The sequence below is a fragment of the Hyla sarda genome, chromosome 1 (genome assembly GCF_029499605.1).
Source record: "Hyla sarda isolate aHylSar1 chromosome 1, aHylSar1.hap1, whole genome shotgun sequence".
NCBI lineage: Eukaryota > Metazoa > Chordata > Amphibia > Anura > Hylidae > Hyla > Hyla sarda.
The window spans coordinates 114,538,986-114,559,966 of NC_079189.1; the positions used below are offsets into that span (position 1 = coordinate 114,538,986).

At 41.2% G+C, this 20,981-nt stretch overlaps 1 protein-coding gene across 1 annotated transcript in view; it reads right to left on the bottom strand.

The window, feature by feature from the left end:
• The window catches only part of TENM3 (teneurin transmembrane protein 3), a 2,657,329-nt gene that overhangs the window by 2,082,120 nt on the left and 554,228 nt on the right, over positions 1-20,981 (bottom strand). The window contains exon 3 of the mRNA XM_056560421.1: positions 14,864-14,984. The gene's annotated coding sequence lies outside the window, so the exon portion shown is untranslated. The remainder of the gene's footprint in view (positions 1-14,863; positions 14,985-20,981) is intronic.

Below are 20,981 nucleotides of genomic sequence, written 5' to 3' on the forward strand. Positions count from 1 at the left end.
ACCACAAGCATACAGGTGTGCCCTCACTCCCTTGAACTTAAGGACCAAGGGCGTACCTGTATGCCCAAGGGAATTTCGGTCCTGGCGGGGACCGGACCGGGATGACTGCTTATATCTATCAGCAGGCATCCCGTGCCAATGCCCAGGGGGGTCCTGAAACCCCTGTATGTCGGCGATCACATCGGTGAATTCACACCGGTGATTTGTGGCGATTCCGGGTCATGCGGGTCTCCGGTGACCCAGAGAATAAGGCGGATCGGGGTTGTCCAAGACACCCACTGTCCAACTGAAGCGACCGACCAATAACAGATCGGGGCGGGGGTTAAAATTTGGTTCCCCCGTTCTGCCCATCCACAGTAGTCCAGGCCGAACGGGGGACTGGTGGTGACCGGTGCCAGAGGTCAACTTAACGTTGGCAGGCGATCGGCAGTGAGTAGTTGCCTAGCAACATCTGGAGGGCTACAATTTTGAGACCACTATTCTAAACTGTTGCCCTCCAGATGTTGCAAAACTACAATTCCCTGCATGCCCAGACAGCTGTTTGCTGTTTAGGCCCGCTTGGATTTGCAGTTTTGCTCCTTTCATCCCTTTTTCTCCTTTCATCCCTTATGAAAAGGAAAAGTTGGGGTCCACACCAGCCTGTTAGTGTAAACATTTTTTTTTCTTTACACTAACATGCTGATGTTGCCCCATACTTTTTATTTTCACAAGAGGTAAAAGGAAAAAAAAGACCCTCAAAATTTGTAATGCAATTTCTCCTGAGTACGGAAATACACCATATGTGGACGTAAAATGCTCTGCGGGTGCACAACAGGGCTCAGGAGTGAGAGCGCATTATGTGCATTTGAGGCATAAATTTGTGATTTGAACAAGGGTAGCTGATTTTACCGCAGTTCTGACATAAACGCAAAAAAAATATATACCCACGTTTGACCCCATTGGAAACTACACTCCTCAAGGAACGTAACAAGGGGCATCGTGAGCCTTAACACCCCACATGTGTTTGACAAATTTTCGTTAAAGTTGGATGGGAAAATGAAAAAAAAAATTTCATTTTCACAAGGGAAAATAGGAAAAAAGTTCCCCAAAATGTGTAAGCCCATTTCTTCTGAGTAAGAAAATACCCCATATGTGGATGTAAAGTGCTCAGCGGGTGCACTACAATGCTTAGAAGAGAAGGAGCACCATTTGGCTTTTGGAGAGAAAATTTGTCCAGAATTGAAGGCCACATGTATTTACAAAGCCCCCATGGTGCCAGAACAATGGTCCCCCCACATGTGACATTTACACCCGACAGGTGTCTGACAGATTTTTGGAACAGTGGTCCGTGAAAAGGAAAAATTAAAATTTTCATTTGCATAGTCCACTGTTCCAAACATATGTAAAACACCAGTGGGGTGTAAATGCTCACTGCAGCTCTTTTTAAAAACTGCACTTTAGTGAAAAAAAATTGTCATTTACACATCCGACTTTAACGAAAAGTCATCAAACACCTGTGGGGTGTTAAGGCTCACTGTACCCCTTGTTACGTGCCTTGGGGGGTTTAGTTTCCAGAATGGTATGCCATGTGGGGGTTTTCTTGCTGCTCTGGCACAATAGGGGATTCCTAATTGTGACATTCACTCTCCAAAATCCCATTGTTGCTCTGTCGCTTCTGAGCCCTCTACTTCCCTTCTGAGCCCGCCGAACACTTCACATACACATTTGAGGTATTTCCATACTCGAGGGAAATTTGGTTAAAAATTTTGGAGAGGATTTTTCTCCTATTACCCCTTGTAAAAATTTAAAAACTGGGTCTACAAGAACACGCAAGTGTAAAAAATGAAAATTTTGAATTTACTTCTTCACTTTGCTCCTTAACAAACTTTCTGAATGTCATTTTGAATACTTTGAGGGGTTCAGTTTCTATAGTGGGGTCATTTATGGGGTATTCCTAATATGAAGGACCTTCAAATCCACTTAAAAGCTGAACTGGTCCCTGAAAAATTCTGATTTTGAAAATTCTGTGAAAAAACTTAGAAAATGCTGCTGAACTTTGAAGCCCTCTGATGTCTTCCGAAAGTAAAAACATGTCAACTTTATTATGAAAAACATAAAGTAGACATATTCTACATGTGAATCAATATATAATTTATTTGGAATGTCTATTTTCCTTACAAGCATAGAGCTTCAAAGTTAGAAAAAAGCAAAATGTTCAAATTTTTTCATCTAATTTTGGAATTTTTCACCAATAAATGATGCAAGTATCAACAGACATTTACCACTAACATAAAGTAGAATATGTCATGAAAAAACATTCTTGGAATTAGAATGAAAATAGCATCCCAGAGTTATTAATGCTTAAAATGACAGTGGTAAGATGTGCATAAAATGCTCTGGTCCTTAAGGAGAAAATGGGCTTGGTCCTTAAGGGTTAAACAAATGCAAAAGTGATTATAGGCCATCCTGGTTAACTGCAGCTTAGATCTAAATAATTTCAATGTGAGCTTATATTTAATAACCAACCTTGGTTATATACTACACAGTGTACAGATTTGTCTGCTTCCTGCTCTCTTTTACTGTGTATGCCGGAGCCACAGTTTTGGCAAATAGCTGATCAGTAGGGCTGACAAGTATTAGCACCCACTGATCTCATATGAGGTCATCAATACATTTTACCTGGAAATCCCCTTAAAAAAAATTGCTTTGCATCACCATAACTTTTTGTTTCTATCTATTGAGCTTTGTGAGGGCTATTTTTTTACATGGTAAATTGTAGTATTTATTGGGAACATCTTTGGGATAGAAAGTAGACATGTTCTATGTTTTTTGGATGCAAATTGACCAATATTTGGCATTTGCTGGCATTTGTATTGTTTTGTCATTGCATTCAGTCTTGAATTACCAAAATGTGAAAAAAAATAGAAAAAAATAGAGTTTTTCTCCCAATTACAACCCAGGTCTTACTGTAACAGAACTTGTTAAGCTATGAAAGCTGAGCTATGATTTGTTACTGCGGGCACATCTCTCTCTAATTGTTCTCTCACACAGTTTGATAGATCTGGGTCAATTTTTATTTTTTTTTGTAGTTCAATCTTTTGTGAAAGTTTTAATAAAAAGTGCATTTTTATGGGAAAGTTATATACATCTTTTTAAACTGTTTAACCACTTAGGGACCCAGGGCATACAGGTACGCACTGATGCCCTTGTACTTAAGGACCCAGGGCATACCTGTACGCCCATTGGAATTTTGGTCCCCACGCTGGGTGGGGACCGGACCTGAGTGACTGCTGATATCTATCAGCAGGGACCCCGTGCAAACCCCTGGGGGGTCCGGAGACTCCCCCAATTCATACCGTCGATTTGCGGCAATTTTGGGTCAGTCAGGTCTCTGGTGACCCGGAAAAAAAGGGTGAATGGGGCTGTCTTGGCTGTCTTACTCAGCAGGAGTGAGGTGGCACGGGGCCGACCGACCAATCACTGTCCTGCTGGGCGGTGATCGGGGCGGCGATCGGGGCGGAGATCAGGGCCTGCGGGGGGTCTCTTACCTCTCCCTGGTCCAGCGGGGGTACCCTGAGGAGCGTCATCTGTAGTCCAGGTGGCAGCAGCGGTGGCAGCAGCGGTGGCAGTTCCAGAGGCAGGATACAGCAGGAGGTGAGGCCTGTTCACCTCCTGCTGTTGCTTAGCAACAACTCTCAACATGCACAGCCAAAGGGCATGCTGGGAGTTGTAGTTTTGCAACAGCTGAAGTTCCAACTACAACTCCCAGCATGCCCTTTGGTAGACTGTGCATGCCGGGGGTTGCAGTTATACAACAGATGGAGGCACATTTTTTCTATGAAAAAGTGTGCCTCCAGCTGTTGCAAAACTACAACTCCCAGCATGCACATACTACCAAAGGGCATGCAGAGAGTTGAAGCAGTGTGCCTCCAGCTGTTGCAAAACTACAACACTCAGCATGCCCTTCGACTGTCAATGCATGCTGAGTGTTGCTGTTTTGCAACAGCTGGAGACACATTGGTTGTGAAACAGAGTTTGTGTCCTAACTCAGTGTTTTGCAACCAGTGTGCCTCCAGCTGGGTCAAAAATACAACTCTCAGCATGCACTGAGACACTGTACATGCTGGGAGTTCTAGTGTTGCAACAGCTGGAGGCACACTGGTTGCAAAACACTGAGTTAAGCAACAAACTCTCAGTGTTGCACAATCATATGTGCCTCCAGCTGTACGGTCTGTCATGCATGCTTGGAGTTGTAGTTTTGCAACAGATGGAGGTTTGCCCCTCCCCCCCCCCCATGTGAATGTATAGGGTACATTCACACGGTCGGGTTTACAACAAGTTTTCTGCTGCAAGTTTGATATGCAGCAAATTTTCCACTGTGGCTCAAACTCCCAGCGAGAAACTCACTGTAAACCCCTGCTTGTGTGAATGTACCCTAAAAACACATCACTACACCTACACAAAGTAAAAAGTAAAACACCACATATCCATATTCCCCTACACAGTCCCCCCCAATAAAATAAAATAAAAAAGTCTTGTACGGCACTGTTTCCAAAACCAGACAGCCACTGACTGTCAAGGCATGCTGGGAGTTTTGCAACAGCTAGAGACACCTTGTTTGGGAAACACTGCCGTAGGGCATTTTGGTGGCAGATGCAAATCCCCAAAATAGGCCTCAAATGCGCATGGCGCTCTCTCCCTTTGGAGCCCTGTCGTATTTCAAGGTAATAGTTTAGGGCCGCATATGTTTAGGGCCACATATGTTTAGGGCCACATATGTACTCGTGAGAAATTGTGTTACAAATTTCGGGGGGATTTTCTCCTTTTACCCCTTATGAAAAGGTAAAGTTGGGGTCTACACCAGCATGTTAGTGTAAAAAAAAACACTAACATGCTGGTGTTGCTCCATACTTTACATTTTCATAAGCGATAAAAGGGAAAAAAAGACCCCAAAAATGTGTAACACAATTTCTCCTGAGTACAGAAATGCCCCATATGTGGGTGTAAAGTGATCTGCGGACGCACAACATGGCTCAGAAATTAAAGCGCACCATGTACATTTGAGGTCTAAATTGGTGATTTGCACAGGGGTGGCTGATTTTACAGCGGTTCTGACATAAACGCAAAACAATAAATACCCACATGTGACCCCATATTGGAAACTTCACCCATCACGGAATGTAACAAGGGGCATAGTGAGCCTTAACACCCCACAGGTGTTTGACGAATTTTCGTTAAAGTTGGTTGTGAAAATGAAAAAAAAAAATTTCACTAAAATGCTGGTGTTACCCTAAATTTTTCATTTTCACAAGAGAGAATAGGAAAAAAAAGCCCCCCAAAATGTTTAACCCCATTTCTGAGTAAGAACATACCCCATATCTGGATGTAAAATGTTCTGCGTGTGCACTACAATGCTCAGAAGAGAAGGAGCGCCATTGGGATTTTGGAGAGAGAATGTGTCCGAAATTTAAGGCCATGTGTGTTTACAAAGCCCCCATTGTGCCAGAACAGTGGACCCACCCCCCAAACATGTGACCCCCTTTTGGAAACTAAACCCCTCACAGAATTTAATAAGGGGTACAGTGATCATTTATGCCCCACAGGTGCCTGACAGATTTTTGGAACAGTGGTCCGTGAAAATGAAAAATGTTATTTTTCCTTTGCACAGCTCACTGTTCCAAAGATCTGTCAATCGCCAGTGGAGTGTAAATATTTACTGCACCCCTTTTTATAATCTGTGAGGGGTGTAGTTTCCAAAATGGGGTCACATGTGGGGGGGATCCACATTTCTGGCACCACGGTGGGCTTTGTAAACGAAATGGGGTTACACATTTTGGGAGGCTTTTTCTCCTATTACCCCTTGTGAAAATGAAAAATTTGGGGTAACACCAGCATTTTAGGGGAAAAAATTAAATTTTTAATTTTCACGTCCAACTTTTGCAGAAATTTGTCAAACACCTGTGGAGTATTAAGGCTCTCTTTACCCCTTGTTACGTTGTTACGTTCCTTGAGGGGTGTAGTTTCCAAAATAGTGTGCCATGTGTTTTTTTTTTTTTTTTGCTGTTGTCGTGCCATAGGGGCTTCCTAAATGTGACATGCCCCCCAAAAAAACATTTCAGCAAAATTTGCTTTCCAAAAGCCATATGTGACTCCTTCTCTTCTGAGCATTGTAGTGCACCAGCAGAGCACTTGATGTCCACACATGGGGTATGTCCATACTCAGAAGAGATGGGGTTACACATTTTGGGGGACATTTTTTCCTATTACCAATTGTAAAAATTAAAAATTTGGGGGAAAACTAGCATTTTTTTGAAAAAAAATTCATTTACACATCCAAGTCATTTTACACATCCAACTTTAACTAAAAGTCGTCAAACACCTGTGGGGTGTTAAGGCTCACTGTACCCCTTGTTACATTCCTTGAGTGGTGTAGTTTCCTAAATAGTATGCCATGTGTTTTTTTTTTTTGCTGTTCTGGCAACATAGGGGCTTTTTAAAAGTGGCATGCCCCCCAAAACCATTTCAGAAAAACTCACTCTCCAAAATCCCATTGTCGCTCCTTCCCTTCTGAGCGCTCTAGTGCACCCGCTGAATACTTTATGTACATATATGTGGTATTTCCTTACTCGAGAGAAATTGAGTTACAAATTTTAGGAAGATTTCTCTCCTTTTACCCCTTGTAAATTAAAAAACTGGGTCTACAAGAACATGCGAGTGTAGAATTTTTTCCTTCAAAACATAGTTTTAAATTAGAGGAGCAAAGGTTTAAAAGTAATATCAGGAATTATTACTTTACTGAGAGAGTAGTGGATGCATGGAATAGCCTTCCTTCAGAAGTGGTCACTGCAAATACAGTGAAGGAGTTTAAACATGCATGATATAAGCATAAGGCTATCCTTCATATAAGATAGGGCCAGGGACTATTGATAGGATTCAGATTATTGGGCAGACTAGATAGTCCAAATGGTTCTTATCTGTCCACACATTCTATGTATTTGCTGCTATTCCTGTGAAACACCTAAAGCAGTGTTTCCCAAATGCGGTCCTCAAGAACCCCCAACAGGTCATGTTTTCTGGATTTCCTTAGTCTTTCACATTTGATATAACTGTGGTGATGCCTTATTCACTGACCATAATTATATCACCTGTGAAAGACTAAGGAAATCCAGAAAACATGACCTGTTGGGGGTGCTTGAGGACCGCATTTGGGAAACACTGACCTAAAGGCTTAACAAACTTTTTGAATGTCATTTTGAATACTCTGAGGGGTGCAGTTTTTATAATGGGGTAATTTGTGGGGTATTTCAAATATGAAGGCACTTCAAATCCCCTTCAAAACTGAACTGGTCCCTGAAAATGTTTGATTTTGAAAATTTTGTGAAAAATTGGAAGGTTTCTGCTGAACTTTGAAGCTCTCTGATGTTTTCCAAAAGTAAAAAAAAAAATCAACTTTATGATGCAAACATAAAGTAGACATATTGTATATGTGAATCAACATATAATTTATTTGGGATGTCAATCATCAAATTTTGGAATTTTTCAAGAAATTATGCAAGTATCAACAAAATTTTACCACTAACATAAAGTAGAATATGTCACGAAAAAACTATTTCGGAATCAGAATGAAAAGTAAAAACATCCCAGAGTTATTAATGCTTAAAGTGACAGTGGTCAGATGTGCAAAAAATGGCCAGGTCCTTAAGGTGAAAATGGGCTGGGTCCTTAAGGGGTTAACATTTTATATTACATTTAAATACTTCTAGGTAGAGTTGAGAGAGCCGAGCCCCCTTAACCAGGATTTGATCTGAAAAATCCACAACCTGATAATGTTGGGGTCTCTCTCGACCCCCTATAAACTTCCATGCTTTGGTTGATCTAAAGTACATGTGTTCTGAATGGTAGAAGGAGAATAAGCCAGATGCCTTTTGAGATGTCTCAGCAGCTTATGTCTTCTGAAAACAAATGGATTGGACATGTTGAAATCCAATTTCCCCATCCTTCTCTCTATCGATACCCACTACCTGGAAAAGTGGGTAAGCCCCTATAAACTTTAGCTGATTGGTAATACATAAGGTACTCTGGCTTAAATGAACCTTATGTGTTTCTTTTACTTGTTTCTTATAATGTATATTCTTTACTTGTTTGTTATCTTAAAGCCTTTTTCCATATGCATCTCTATGAAGCAATGTGTTTCATAAATGACAGCACACGCTGTGTAGCACAGTTGTTCTTGGTTGTTCGGTATGTCAGAGTATATAAATAAATAGGTCATGTATCATTCTGTTATTTGCCTTGTTTTGTATTCATATTAAGATATAACAACTTGTAAGTCACTGTGACTGCACAAGAAATCATGTAGCTGCACCAGGGTAGACCAGGCAGCTTTTTTGTTACATCTTCCTTCTTCATAACTATTGTCATAGGGGGTGATTTATCAAAAGCTCGGGAGGGGAAATGTTGACCAGTTGTCCATAGCAACCAATCAGATCACTTCTTTCATTTTGCAAAGGCCTTGTTAAAAAATGAAAGAAGCAATCTAATTGGTTGCTATGGGCAAATGGGCAGTTTTTCCTCTGGGCAGGTTTTGATAAATCTCCTCCATAGTGATCATAGGTATTTTCATGATAGGAAACAAGGGCGTGCTTTTTTCCAGAAACTATTTTTATTTTGTCTGTGGGCTGTGCCTAAAACTGCATTTCAGTTCCATTCGCTTGAATGAGGCTGAGCTGTACTACAAGTCACAGTCCACAAATGTGAATGCTTTACATTTCTTGTTTCTAATTTCAAACATTAAAAAAATATATCACACAGGATCATATCCCTAAAATGACAGCAGAAGCTCTCATCCTTTGGCTGTCCAGGCATCCTGGGAGTTCTAGTTTTGCAACAGCTAGAGACACATTGGTTGGGAAACACTAGTCCAGAAAGATTTAAAGCTAATTGAAATATAGGGTAAGCTGGGTTTACATATATCAGGTGTCCGGCATAGTTTCCCTCCGGCATGCACTGGAGGGAAACTGATGCTAGAACTGATCCCATTCATTTGATTGGAACATTTTGCAATCATCCAGCGTCTCAATTTTGACCCTGGATGGTTGGAAATAGAGATGAGCGAACTTACAGTAAATTCGATTTGTCACAAACTTCTCAGCTCGGCGGTTGCTGACTTTTCCTGCATAAATTAGTTCAGCTTTCCGGTGCTCCGGTGGGCTGGAAAAGGGGGATACAGTCCTAGGAAAGAGTCTCCTAGGACAGCATCCACCTTTTCCAGCCCACGGGAGCACCTGAAAGCTGAACTAATTCATGCAGGAAAAGTCATCAACTGCCGAGCAGAGAAGTTTGTGACAAATCGAATTTACTGCAAGTTCGCTCATCTCTAGTTGGAAACAACGGAGGCCACCAGACAGGGGAACACAGCTTGCTGCATTCCTCTTCTGCCTTGTAGAAACAATGGATGCCGGATGCCATACAACTGATGACAACTTGTTATCAGTTACATAGTTACATAGTTACATAGTTAGTACGGTCGAAAAAAGACATATGTCCATCAAGTTCAACCAGGGAATTAAGGGGTAGGGGTGTGGCGCGATATTGGGGAAGGGATGAGATTTTATATTTCTTCATAAGCATTAATCTTATTTTGTTCCAGGAATGTATCTAATCCTGTTTTAAAGCTGTTAATTGTTCCTGCTGTGACCAGTTCCTGAGGTAGACCGTTCCATAAATTCACAGTCCTCACGGTAAAGAAGGCGTGTCGCCCCTTGAGACTAAACTTTTTTTTCTCCAGACGGAGGGAGTGCCCCCTCGTCCTTTGGGGGGTTTAACCTGGAACAGTTTTTCTCCATATTTTTTGTATGGGCCATTAATATACTTATAAACGTTTATCATATCCCCCCTTAAACGTCTCTTCTCAAGACTAAACAATTGTAACTCCTTTAATCGCTCCTCATAGCTAAGATGTTCCATGCCCCATATTAGTTTAGTCGCGCGTCTCTGCACCCTTTCCAACTCCGCAGTGTCCCTTTTATGGACAGGTGACCAAAACTGAACAGCATATTCCAGGTGAGGCCGTACCAATGCTTTATAAAGGGGGAGTATTATGTCCCTGTCCCTTGAGTCCATGCCTCTTTTGATACATGACAATATCCTGCCGGCTTTGGAAGCAGCAGCCTGACATTGCATGCTATTCTGTAGTCTGTGATCTACAAGTACACCCAGATCCTTCTCTACCAGTGACTCTGCCAGTTTAATCCCCCCTAAGACATACGATGCATGCAGGTTATTAGTACCCAGATGCATAACTTTACATTTATCCACATTGAACCTCATTTGCCAAGTGGATGCCCAGACACTTAGTCTATCCAAGTCATCTTGTAACTTATGCACATCCTCTATAGACTGTACTGTGCTACAAAGCTTGGTGTCATCTGCAAAGATAGAAACAGAGCTGTTAATACCATCCTCTATATCATTGATAAATAAATTAAACAACAGCGGGCCCAGTACTGAACCTTGGGGTACACCACTAATAACCGGGGACCAATCAGAGTACGAATCATTGACCACCACTCTCTGGGTACGATCCATGAGCCAGTGTTCAATCCAGTTACAAACTAAAATTTCCAAACCCAAAGACCTTAACTTACCTGTCAGACGTCTATGAGGGACAGTATCAAATGCTTTAGCAAAATCCAGAAACACTATATCCACAGCCATGCCTCTGTCAAGGCTTCTACTCACCTCTTCATAAAAGCAAATTAGATTGGTTTGACAACTTCTATCCTTAGTAAACCCATGCTGGCTATCACTTATAATACAATTATCCCCTATGTATTCCTGTATGTAATCCCTTATAAGTCCTTCAAACAATTTACCCACAATGCACGTTAAACTTACCGGTCTATAGTTTCCTGGGGAAGACCTAGAGCCCTTTTTGAAGATTGGCACCACATTCGCCTTGCGCCAGTCCCTTGGCACAATACTAGACACCAGAGAATCTCTAAATATCATGAACAGGGGTACAGATATTACTGAACTTACCTCTCTAAGAACTCTTGGGTGTAGTTCATCCGGTCCTGGGGATTTGCTTACATTTATATCACTTAACTTACCTTGTACCATCTCTACATTAAGCCAGTTCAGTACATTATATGATGTGTTACCAGCACTGACCTGGCCAATGTCAGCTCCTTCTTCCATAGTGTATACAGAACTAAAGAACCCATTCAGTAGCTCCGCCTTCTCTTGATCGCCCGTGACAACCTCCCCATTATCATTATTAAGGGGTCCTACATGCTCTGTTCTTGGTTTTTTTGCATTTATATATCTAAAAAAATATTTAGGATTAGTTTTGCTTTCTTTGGCCACCTGTCTCTCATTTAGAATTTTTGCTGTTTTTATTACATTTTTACAGATTTTATTAAGCTCCTTGTACTGTTTAAATGTTATAGCTGACCCATCAGATTTGTATTTTTTGAAGGCAATTTTTTTGTTGTTTATTGCTCTTTTAACATCATGTGTCAGCCATGTAGGATTTAGTTTCAATCGTTTATATTTGTTCCCCTTTGGTATATATTTAGCTGTATAGTTATTTAGAGTTGATTTAAAGATGTCCCATTTACCTTCTGTATCAGTATTTGAGAACACCTCCCCCCAGTCTATGTCCTGTAGTGCAGCCCTCAGCCCAGGGAAATTTGCCTTTTTAAAGTTATATGTTTTTGCCTTCCCCGCCTGTCTTTGATTTCTACATTTTAAGTGAAAAGTAACTATATTGTGGTCGCTATTACCAAGGTTTTCCCGCACAGTTACATTACCAACCAGCTCTGCGTTGTTGGAAATGATCAGATCCAACAAGGCATCACTTCTTGTTGGGTCCTCCACAAACTGGCCCATAAAATTATCCTGCAATAAATTTAGAAATTGTCGCCCCTTTGTAGTTTTAGCCAACCCCGGACCCCAATCTATATCTGGATAGTTAAAATCTCCCATTATTACCACTGTACCTGCCCGGGCGGCCCTCTCTATTTGTTTATGAAGCCGAACTTCTATCTCTTCAGTGATATTAGGGGGTCTGTAGATTACCCCAAATATTATTTTTTCAGTATTTCCCTCCTTTTGTAATTCTACCCACAATGATTCCACATCCTCAGAATCATCACACACTATGGCATCGTTCACACTGACTTTCATACCACTTCTTACATACAGACAGACTCCACCACCTTTTCTGTTCATTCTATCCTTGCGAAACAATGTAAACCCCTGCAGATTAACAGCCCAGTCATGCGAGGAGTCCAGCCTTGTCTCAGTGACCCCAACTATATCAATATGTTCCTCCAGTATCAAGGCCTCAAGCTCCCCCATTTTATTTGCTAGGCTTCTGGCATTTGTGAACATACACTTTACATTTCCATCCTTTATGTTATTGGGGTTAATGGGATTCAAGGGTGTAAGTTTTATTTTCCTATGAAGCCTATTCCTATTAACTATTCTAACCCCTCCCTCCGCTCCACCCCCAGGTACATTTATAATTCCCACCTCTCTATCTACACTATCTTCCCCCTCTTTGCTGTAGGTTCCCTCCCCCCAAGTCCCTAGTTTAAACACTCCTCCACCCTTCTAGCCATCTTCTCCCCAAGCAAAGCTGCACCCTCCCCATTGAGGTGCAGCCCGTCCCTACGGTAGAGCCGGTAACCGACAGCGAAGTCAGCCCAGTTCTCCATGAACCCAAACCCTTCCTTCCTACACCAACTTCTGAGCCACTTGTTTACCTCCCTGATCTCCCGCTGCCTCTCTGGTGCGGCTCGTGGTACTGGTAGTATTTCAGAAAAGACTACCTTGGAGGTCCTTGCCTTAAGCTTGCGGCCTAAGTCCCTGAAATCATTTTTAAGGACACTCCACCTACCTCTTACTTTGTCATTGGTGCCAATATGTACCATGACTGCTGGGTCCTCTCCAGCCCCGCCCAACAACCTGTCAACCCGATCCGCGATGTGCCGAACTCGTGCGCCAGGCAGACAGCACACTGTTCGGCGATCCCGGTCTTTGTGACAGATTGCCCTGTCTGTCCCCCTAATAATTGAGTCCCCCACCACTAGTACCTGTCTGGCCTGCCCTGTACTCCTCCCTCCCTCCTTACTGGAGCAGACACCCCCCTGGCGGTCAGAGGCGGTATCCTGCTGCAGTTCTGCTAGCTCTGTAATGGCATCCCCCTCATCTGCCAAGCGGGCAAACTTGTTGGGGTGTGCCAGTTCAGGACTAGCCTCCCTGACACTTTTTCCCCTACCCCTCTTTCTAACTGTAACCCAGCTAACTGCCTGACTGTCCTGCAACTCCGTCCCACTGTCCTCCCCCACCTCTATTTCCGAGAGTGCCTGCTCAGTGAGCAGGAGACTCCTCTCCATGTTGTTAATGCTTCTCATTGTTGCCAGTCGCCCCTCTAGATGCAGGATCTGGGCTTCCAAACGGACAACTAGCACACATCTCGCACAACAATATGCACCCTCAAACTGTTGTTCAAGGATTGCATACATTGAACAGGATGTACATTGGACTGCATTTTCCAACATGGAGGCCATCTAGTAATGGGGATTTCACAAATGTATAGGAAAAAACAGACAGTCAAAATTACACTTAAAATTTTTTGTAGACCTTGTGGGTTCAAAAATTAAAACTCACAGCGATCTCAACCTCCTGCTTTCAAACTCCAGTTTTTGAAACTCCTCTTTCACGCCCCCTCTTACACAGCAACACTCAGAAAGAGCAAGCTCTCAATAAGAGTCCCAAGCTAAGATTTATACACCTGTGCCCAATCTACTCCTCCTCCCCCCAAAATAAGAATGTGGGCTATAGGCAGTCGCACCCACTCCACAGATTCACTCCGCACAACAGATAATCACAGTTTTTGAAACTCCTCTTTCACGCCCCCTCTTACACAGCAACACTCAGAAAGAGCAAGCAGTTGTGGCATCAGTTGTGTCGAGATCTAGGCTGAGTTCACCTATGCGGGATGCCAGACATATGTGAACCCAGCCTTACACTTTGGCTGTAAAAAAGATGCTGTGTGGTTGGCTCTTCATAGAATACTTATTTGTATGCATTTCTCGATAAAGGCACCCAAGTGGATGTGCATCAATATTTTCTGCCATGCAACCGCCTTCATGACTATATGGCTTCTCTATATGATTTACGTAAATATATGTAACCTTGTATCAGAAGTAAGTACTATAAATATTTTCCAAACATCTTGTCTAACTTTTGAGAATCTTATACAAAAAAAAAGCAGATATATAAAAAAAAAAAAATGACCAACATCGATAATCTCCCTTTTCATCTAAAACATAACTTTTGCTGTTTATATTTTAAATATTGCTCATGAAGTCATATGACCCCTGACAAAAAGTAAGAAAAAAGCTACCAAACAGACAACAAAATGAGAGAACACCTGATAAAAAAAGAACTGTCTTAGACACCGACTACCTGTCTCAGTAAAAGTAGAAAAGCTCATCAGATAAGGACCAAAAGCAAGAAGACATGATTCAGGTCTCGTATGTATAGTCAGAGGTAAATAATAGCTACAAATATATGTAAGCCTATGCTATGTTATCCCTGTTCGCAGCCCTGATCTCTCTCTTGCCCTAATAAGAAGGGAGACCCTAAAGTTATGTACAATAAAAATGTTGTAAGATAATTAAATATCAAGACATGTTTCATTCTACTTTAGAGGGGACGTAGGCTACAACAACAGTATGTATGTAGTTGACTTAAAGTCTATGGCAGATATAGTGCCTAGATTTCAAATTAAAAAGAAGACGTGCAACATACTAACTCGTCCTCTTGTAAAAGATGAGAAGTTTAACAAATATAAAACAAAATAGGTTCCTACCTTGCAGTGCTTAATAGTTTTGATGTACTACATCTTCACTTTTTAGCTTTAAGCAGAATATTGTACTCCACAGTAATGCCATGGTAACCCAAATCTTCCTATACACAGAAATAGTGTACATCTGAAAAATACAATAAACACAATTTAAGGTAATGTGTTAACAAAAAACAATTTATTATCAAGTCTTTATGTTAAACATATTTCTTTACACATTTTAGTGACTTTTATTTTTTTTTACTTTTTCATCTCTCTATATTATAAATAATCCTGAAATCTTGCATTTTTCATTCTGGCCTAATTGTATGCTTAGATGTACTGTGCTGTAAAGTTTACTTTCCAGCAGTGTCCTGCTTATCATCACATACAGAAGTACAGTGAAAGGTGACACCAGTATATAAATAACAGAAATAACATATGATCCTCACAATAGATGATTTCCCGGATCAGCCATCCCCTCCCCGATACTGTAAAACAAAAATTGTAATCGGAATATAAAAACAGATTCGAAAAAATGAACATGGTTAAGTAATTGTCTCTGATTAGTGAAAAAAAAATCACATGGGCATGCTGAAAGTTGTTGTTTGCAACATCTGGAGGGGCACAGTTTGGAGACCACTGTGTAGTGGTCTCCAAACTGTAGCCCTCTAGATGTTGCAAAACTATAACTCCCAGCTTCTCCAGACGGCCAACTGCTGGAAGTTGTAGTTTTTGGTGAGGGCCACCACTCATCAATGAAGAAGCCCCCACCACCATCTCAAACAACAATGATCACCCTTATTTTCAATTCAATCAGGTGACCAGAGAACCGATTAGCCTGGAAAAGCTGTGAATAAATGGTCAGAATTGACCGTCCAATCAGGGAAATTGCAATTACAGGGCGTCTCAGGACCCCCGTGGGCAGTGTCATGGGATGCCTGCTGAATGATTTCAGCAGGTATCCTGTTCCGATCACCGCCCGGCCTTAAGTATCAGGACTCAAGTGCGTACCTGTATGCCCTGTGTCCTGAACGGGTTAAAAGTGCTACTTGGAGAACAAAAGCTTGTCATTCAGGTGGACACTTTCTAAATGTATTATAATTTTGTTACAAACTATTTTGACAGAACCAGGCAATGAATTAATAATTTTAAGTTATAAATTGAGTATTTTCAGTGTAAAGTGCAACAAATACAAGACAAAACAGAAAAAAAATGAAAGCCGCTCTAGATATCAATATGGCATTCAAGTCATATATTCCTGTACATTTTTCTCATGAATTATTAACCAACTTTATGAAGAAATAGATGCAACTTTTCAGATAGTTTTGATTTACTCACATTAGAACAAATAATATTACATTCAACACCTGCAGAGTAGCCAGAGGACATGCTGTTCTCACTTTTGCTGTCAATCAGTGATGGGCAGAAATTTACTTAAAATATTGTAAGTTATATTACTTAAGTCATGTTGGTTTTTAAAGGAAAAATTTGAATCTTGAATATAACTTGATGTAGAACTGTTCAGGTATTGATACATATCCTTTATAAAATGACACCAACATATGTTTTATTCATCTCAACCTGCCATTCCTTTTCACAAAAATTGACTTGACCTAGCGATGACATTTCATTATCAGTATGACATTTGAGCAGCAGTATATTTCTAAAAGGGTCTCATGAATGCTAAAATATTGTCTTTTTTCTATCTTCTAGTAAAATCATGTTTAGCATGCTACAGATATGTTTAATTACAATTAGAATGTTATATTAATTTACTTTATTCTTTTGTGTAGTGCTAATGCAGTGCTGCACAAATTGTCATTGTTAATATCAGGGTCATTGGGGCTCACAATCTTAACCTGTTGGGGACCAAGGGCATACAGATACGCCCTTGCATCCCGGTAGTTGAGGACCAAGGGCATACCTGTATTCCCTGGTCCCGTTAGTGCGTTTGAAGCGTGCTCACGAGCTGAGCACGCTTCAAACCTCGTAGGTCCCGACTGCTATCAGCAGCCAGGGCCCATGGTTAATGCCGGGCACAGCCGATCGGGCCGATGTCTGGCATTAACCCTTTAGATGCTGTGATCAAAGTTGATTGCAGCGTTTAAAATGAAAGTAAAAGTGTCCCAGCAGCTCAAAAGAGCTGATTGGGACCATTGAGGTTAAACTGTGATATCCCAATCAGCTGAGAGGACTGCGGGAGGGCTTTTACCTGCCTCCTTGCTGTCCAATCGGTTTTCTGCTGCTCCCAGCCAGCCATGCAGGCTGGAGCAGCAGAGCACCAATAACACTGATCAATGCAATCAAATGATTGCATGATATAACCCACTATGGGGGCTTAAAAATAATAATAATAAAAAGGTTAATATAAATGAATTAACCCTTTCCTAATAAAAGTTAGACTCCACCCTCCCTTTTCCCCTTTTTTAAGTAAAATAATGAAATAATCTTATGTTTGTACAGCCACATGTACTATAACATTTTTTTTTTATAAAAAGCCATCAAAAAGTTCCATCAAAACTAAAATGATACTGATAAGAACTACAGATCATGGTTCAGAAAAATAAAAAAGTTATAGGGGTCAGAAGATGACAATTTTAAGTAGTAAAATAAAATAAAACCTACAATAATTTTGTATTCTTGAAACCGTATGGACCTACAGAATAAAGATAAGGTGTAATATTTACTGAAAAGTGCACTGTGTAGAAATGGAAGCCCCCAAAAATTTCTAAATTACATTTTTTATTTTATTTCACCCCACAGATAAGTTTTTAGTTTTTTTTTGTTTTGCTGCAGATTATGTTATGAAATAAGTGATGTCATTACAAAGTACAACTGGGGATGCAAAAAATAAGCCATGATATGGGTATGTAGGTGCAAAATTAAAAGTGTTATGATTTTTAGAAGAGGAGGAGGAAAAAATGCAAGTGCACAAATGGAAATTGGCCTGGTCCTTAAGGTCAAAATGGGCTTGATCCTCAAGTGGTTAAATCCAATTCAACCTGTTCTATGGTGACTCTGCTTAAGGATTCTCCCTTAAACTGCCTTTGTCCTTGTTTTTGCTTCCTTTCTCCTTCTTCATTGTTCTTTGACTGGAGGTTCTGGTTCTTTCCTAGGCTGTGGTTCTTGACAATAGTCTTGCCTTGCCCTTGAAAATATGTCATTTACTTGTATTTATAGATAATGGTTTCTGACTTTTTTTGCGTTAAGACCCCTATGCTAAGATGGGATTCTGCCTTGCCTTGCTATTTGTCATGACCTGGCCTGCTTCTGGTTCTAATTCCTTATCTTCTTTCTGATTGCTATGCACTTATTTCTGCTCCTAGTTTTGATTCTTGATCTGTTCCCAGTCAGTCACTTCTTCTGTTACTTGTTCCTGTTACCTCCTGGTTCCCTCCAAGGCATGTTATTGGTCACTGCTCCTTCCTTGTATCTTCCTGGTCTATTGCTGGTCTGTTCCATCAAGCAGTTCCTGGTATGATCTGGTTCTAGCATTGGTATCTCTGGACCCTGTTTATTTTTTTCTACATTGTTCTCTGTGTTCCTGTTTACAAATAATAGTGTTTCCTGGCTTTGTCTTCCTTTCCAGTAAACATCTTTCAATTCTGTGACCATGTTCTTGAAACTTGATTTGAAATTAAATCATCCTTAAAATATAGCTTTTATTTGTAACAAATAAAATATATATTTTAAAGATGAGCCAATTTAAATTCAAGTTAATAAAAGACTGAGAAAATATCCCAGGTTTAACACCATGATCGGGGTAATATAAAATATATAAACAAAAATGATTACATATTCTGGGATTCCTTATAAATGAGTGTAGAAGCTAGCATGATATTGAGCTCCTTTGGACTTCGTGAGCTTGTGTTTTTTGATCAAATATCAACTAATACCTCATGGTTGCCATGTCTACCATTTTTTTTCAGAATGCAGTCTGACCTTGTGATCCTGGAGGAGCCAGGGGTGCCACTGTTTTGTGTAGCCTAATAGAATAGTATGAGCACAAATGACAGGTTGTAAGCCAGCATGGTGCACACCATGTTATCATGTAATTGGTACCCTTTGTATGCTTTACCTACAATATCAGCAAGTATAATACTAAGCAGCTACCCCCTTAGAAAATTAGGGAAGGAGTAAGTTTTGAACCTGCTGTTATACCAATAATAAGTGAATATGTATTTTTTTGGGTGATCAGCATATGACTACATACAAAATATAGTGCAGCACAATGGAAAGGTGGAAAGGTCACACCAGCTTTCATCTGCATTGAGGCTTCAGACAATCTCCGCTAACACTGCAGGTTAAAGGTCTATTCACTTGCTCTCTGGGTAATTGGATAATCCAGAAGAGTTCTGCTTAAAATAATCTCGACACTGATTGACCACCCAGTTACAGGCTTGCTATTGGTCCACTCCTCTCTCTGTCTCATGTCAGTGAAGGCCCCCTTCCTCCTTATCAGTGTGGCAGCTACAGTGTGTAGGAACAATACGAGGCCTATAGAGTGGTGCACAATGTGGTGTTTACCTTTAAAATGAGGGCAAAATGTGTGACCTTACTAAAGTGTGAGGTCACAATCTGGAGACTACAGACTAGAGGAACAACTACTACAACTACTACAGATTAACTACAGAATAAGTTTATAAACTAGGCAAATCATTTTCTTTGGTGGACCCAAAGAACTTCAGTTTGATACTGCTCTGGAGTTTGATCAGATATATCTTATCAACAATTCCGATGCCTGCTTTGAAATGATTTTCCTGAAGGCCTGGCAGGTTGCCAATATAGATGAGCGAACTTACAGTAAATTCAATTTGTCACAAACTTCTCGGCTCGGCAGTTGATGACTTATCCTGCGTAAATTAGTTCAGCCGTCAGGTGCTCCGGTGGGCTGGAAAAGGTGGATACATTTCTAGGAAAGAGTCTCCTGGGACTGTATCCACCTTTTCCAGCCCACCGGGGCACCTGAAAGCTGAACTAATTTATGCAGGAAAAGTCATCAACTGCCAAGCCGAGAAGTTCGTGACAAATCGAATTTACTGTAAGTTCGCTCATCTCTAGTTGCCAACAGTTTCAGTAAAATGAGTGTGCCTGTTGGCATTCCAGACATTTTTTTTTTGTTTCACAAATACTAGTTTTAATGTCTATAACTAGAGATGAACGAATTTTTGAAAAATTTGATTTGGCCGATTCGCCGAATTTTCCCCAAAATTTTGTTTTGGTCCGAATTTATTCACGGCAAATTGCTATTTACAATGGCTATTTCTGGCCTACAGAGAGTGTCAATAGGGGTGTAGAATACTTTGCCTTTATCTAACACTCATAGGGTTAGTGAAATTATACTGTTATTCTGTATGACATGCAGATCAGAGGCGTCGCTATGAGAATCACTGTCGCAGAGCGGCACAAGGACAGAGCCTGGAGGTAGCATCAGTATGAGGAGACCATATAGTGGCTAAATCACAAAGGGTGGAGGTAGTGGCAGCATGAGGAGACCAAATAGTCGTTGAATGACACAGCATGGAGTTGGCGGCAGCAAGAGGAGACCATATAGTGGCTGAACGACACAGCCTGGAGTTGTTGGCAACATCAGAAGACCATATAGTGGCTGAATGACCAAGCGTGGAGGTGGCGGCAGCATGAGGAGACCATATAGTGACTGAATGACACAGCTTAAAGTTAGCGGCAGCATGAGGAGACCATATAGTGGCTGAATGACTCAGAGTGGAGGTGGCGGCAGCATGAGGAGACCATATAGTGGCTGAATGACACAGCTTTTAGTTGGTGGCAGCATGATGAGACCATATATTGGCTGAATGACCCAGCATGGAGGTGGCAGCAGCATGAGGAGACCATATAGTGGCTGAAAGACCCAGCGTAGAGGTGGCGGCAGCATGAGAAGATAGTGGCTAAATGACACAGAGTGGAGGTGGCGGCAGCATGAGGAAACCACATAGTGGCTGAATGACACAGCGTGAAGTTAGTGGCAGCATATAGTGGCTGAATGACACAGCCTTGAATTGGTGGCAGCATGAGGAGAGTATATAGTGGCTGAATGACACAGCCTGGAGTTGGCGACAGCATGAGGAGACTGTATAGTGGGTTAACCTGTTGGGGACGAAGGGCGTATGCCTACGCCCTT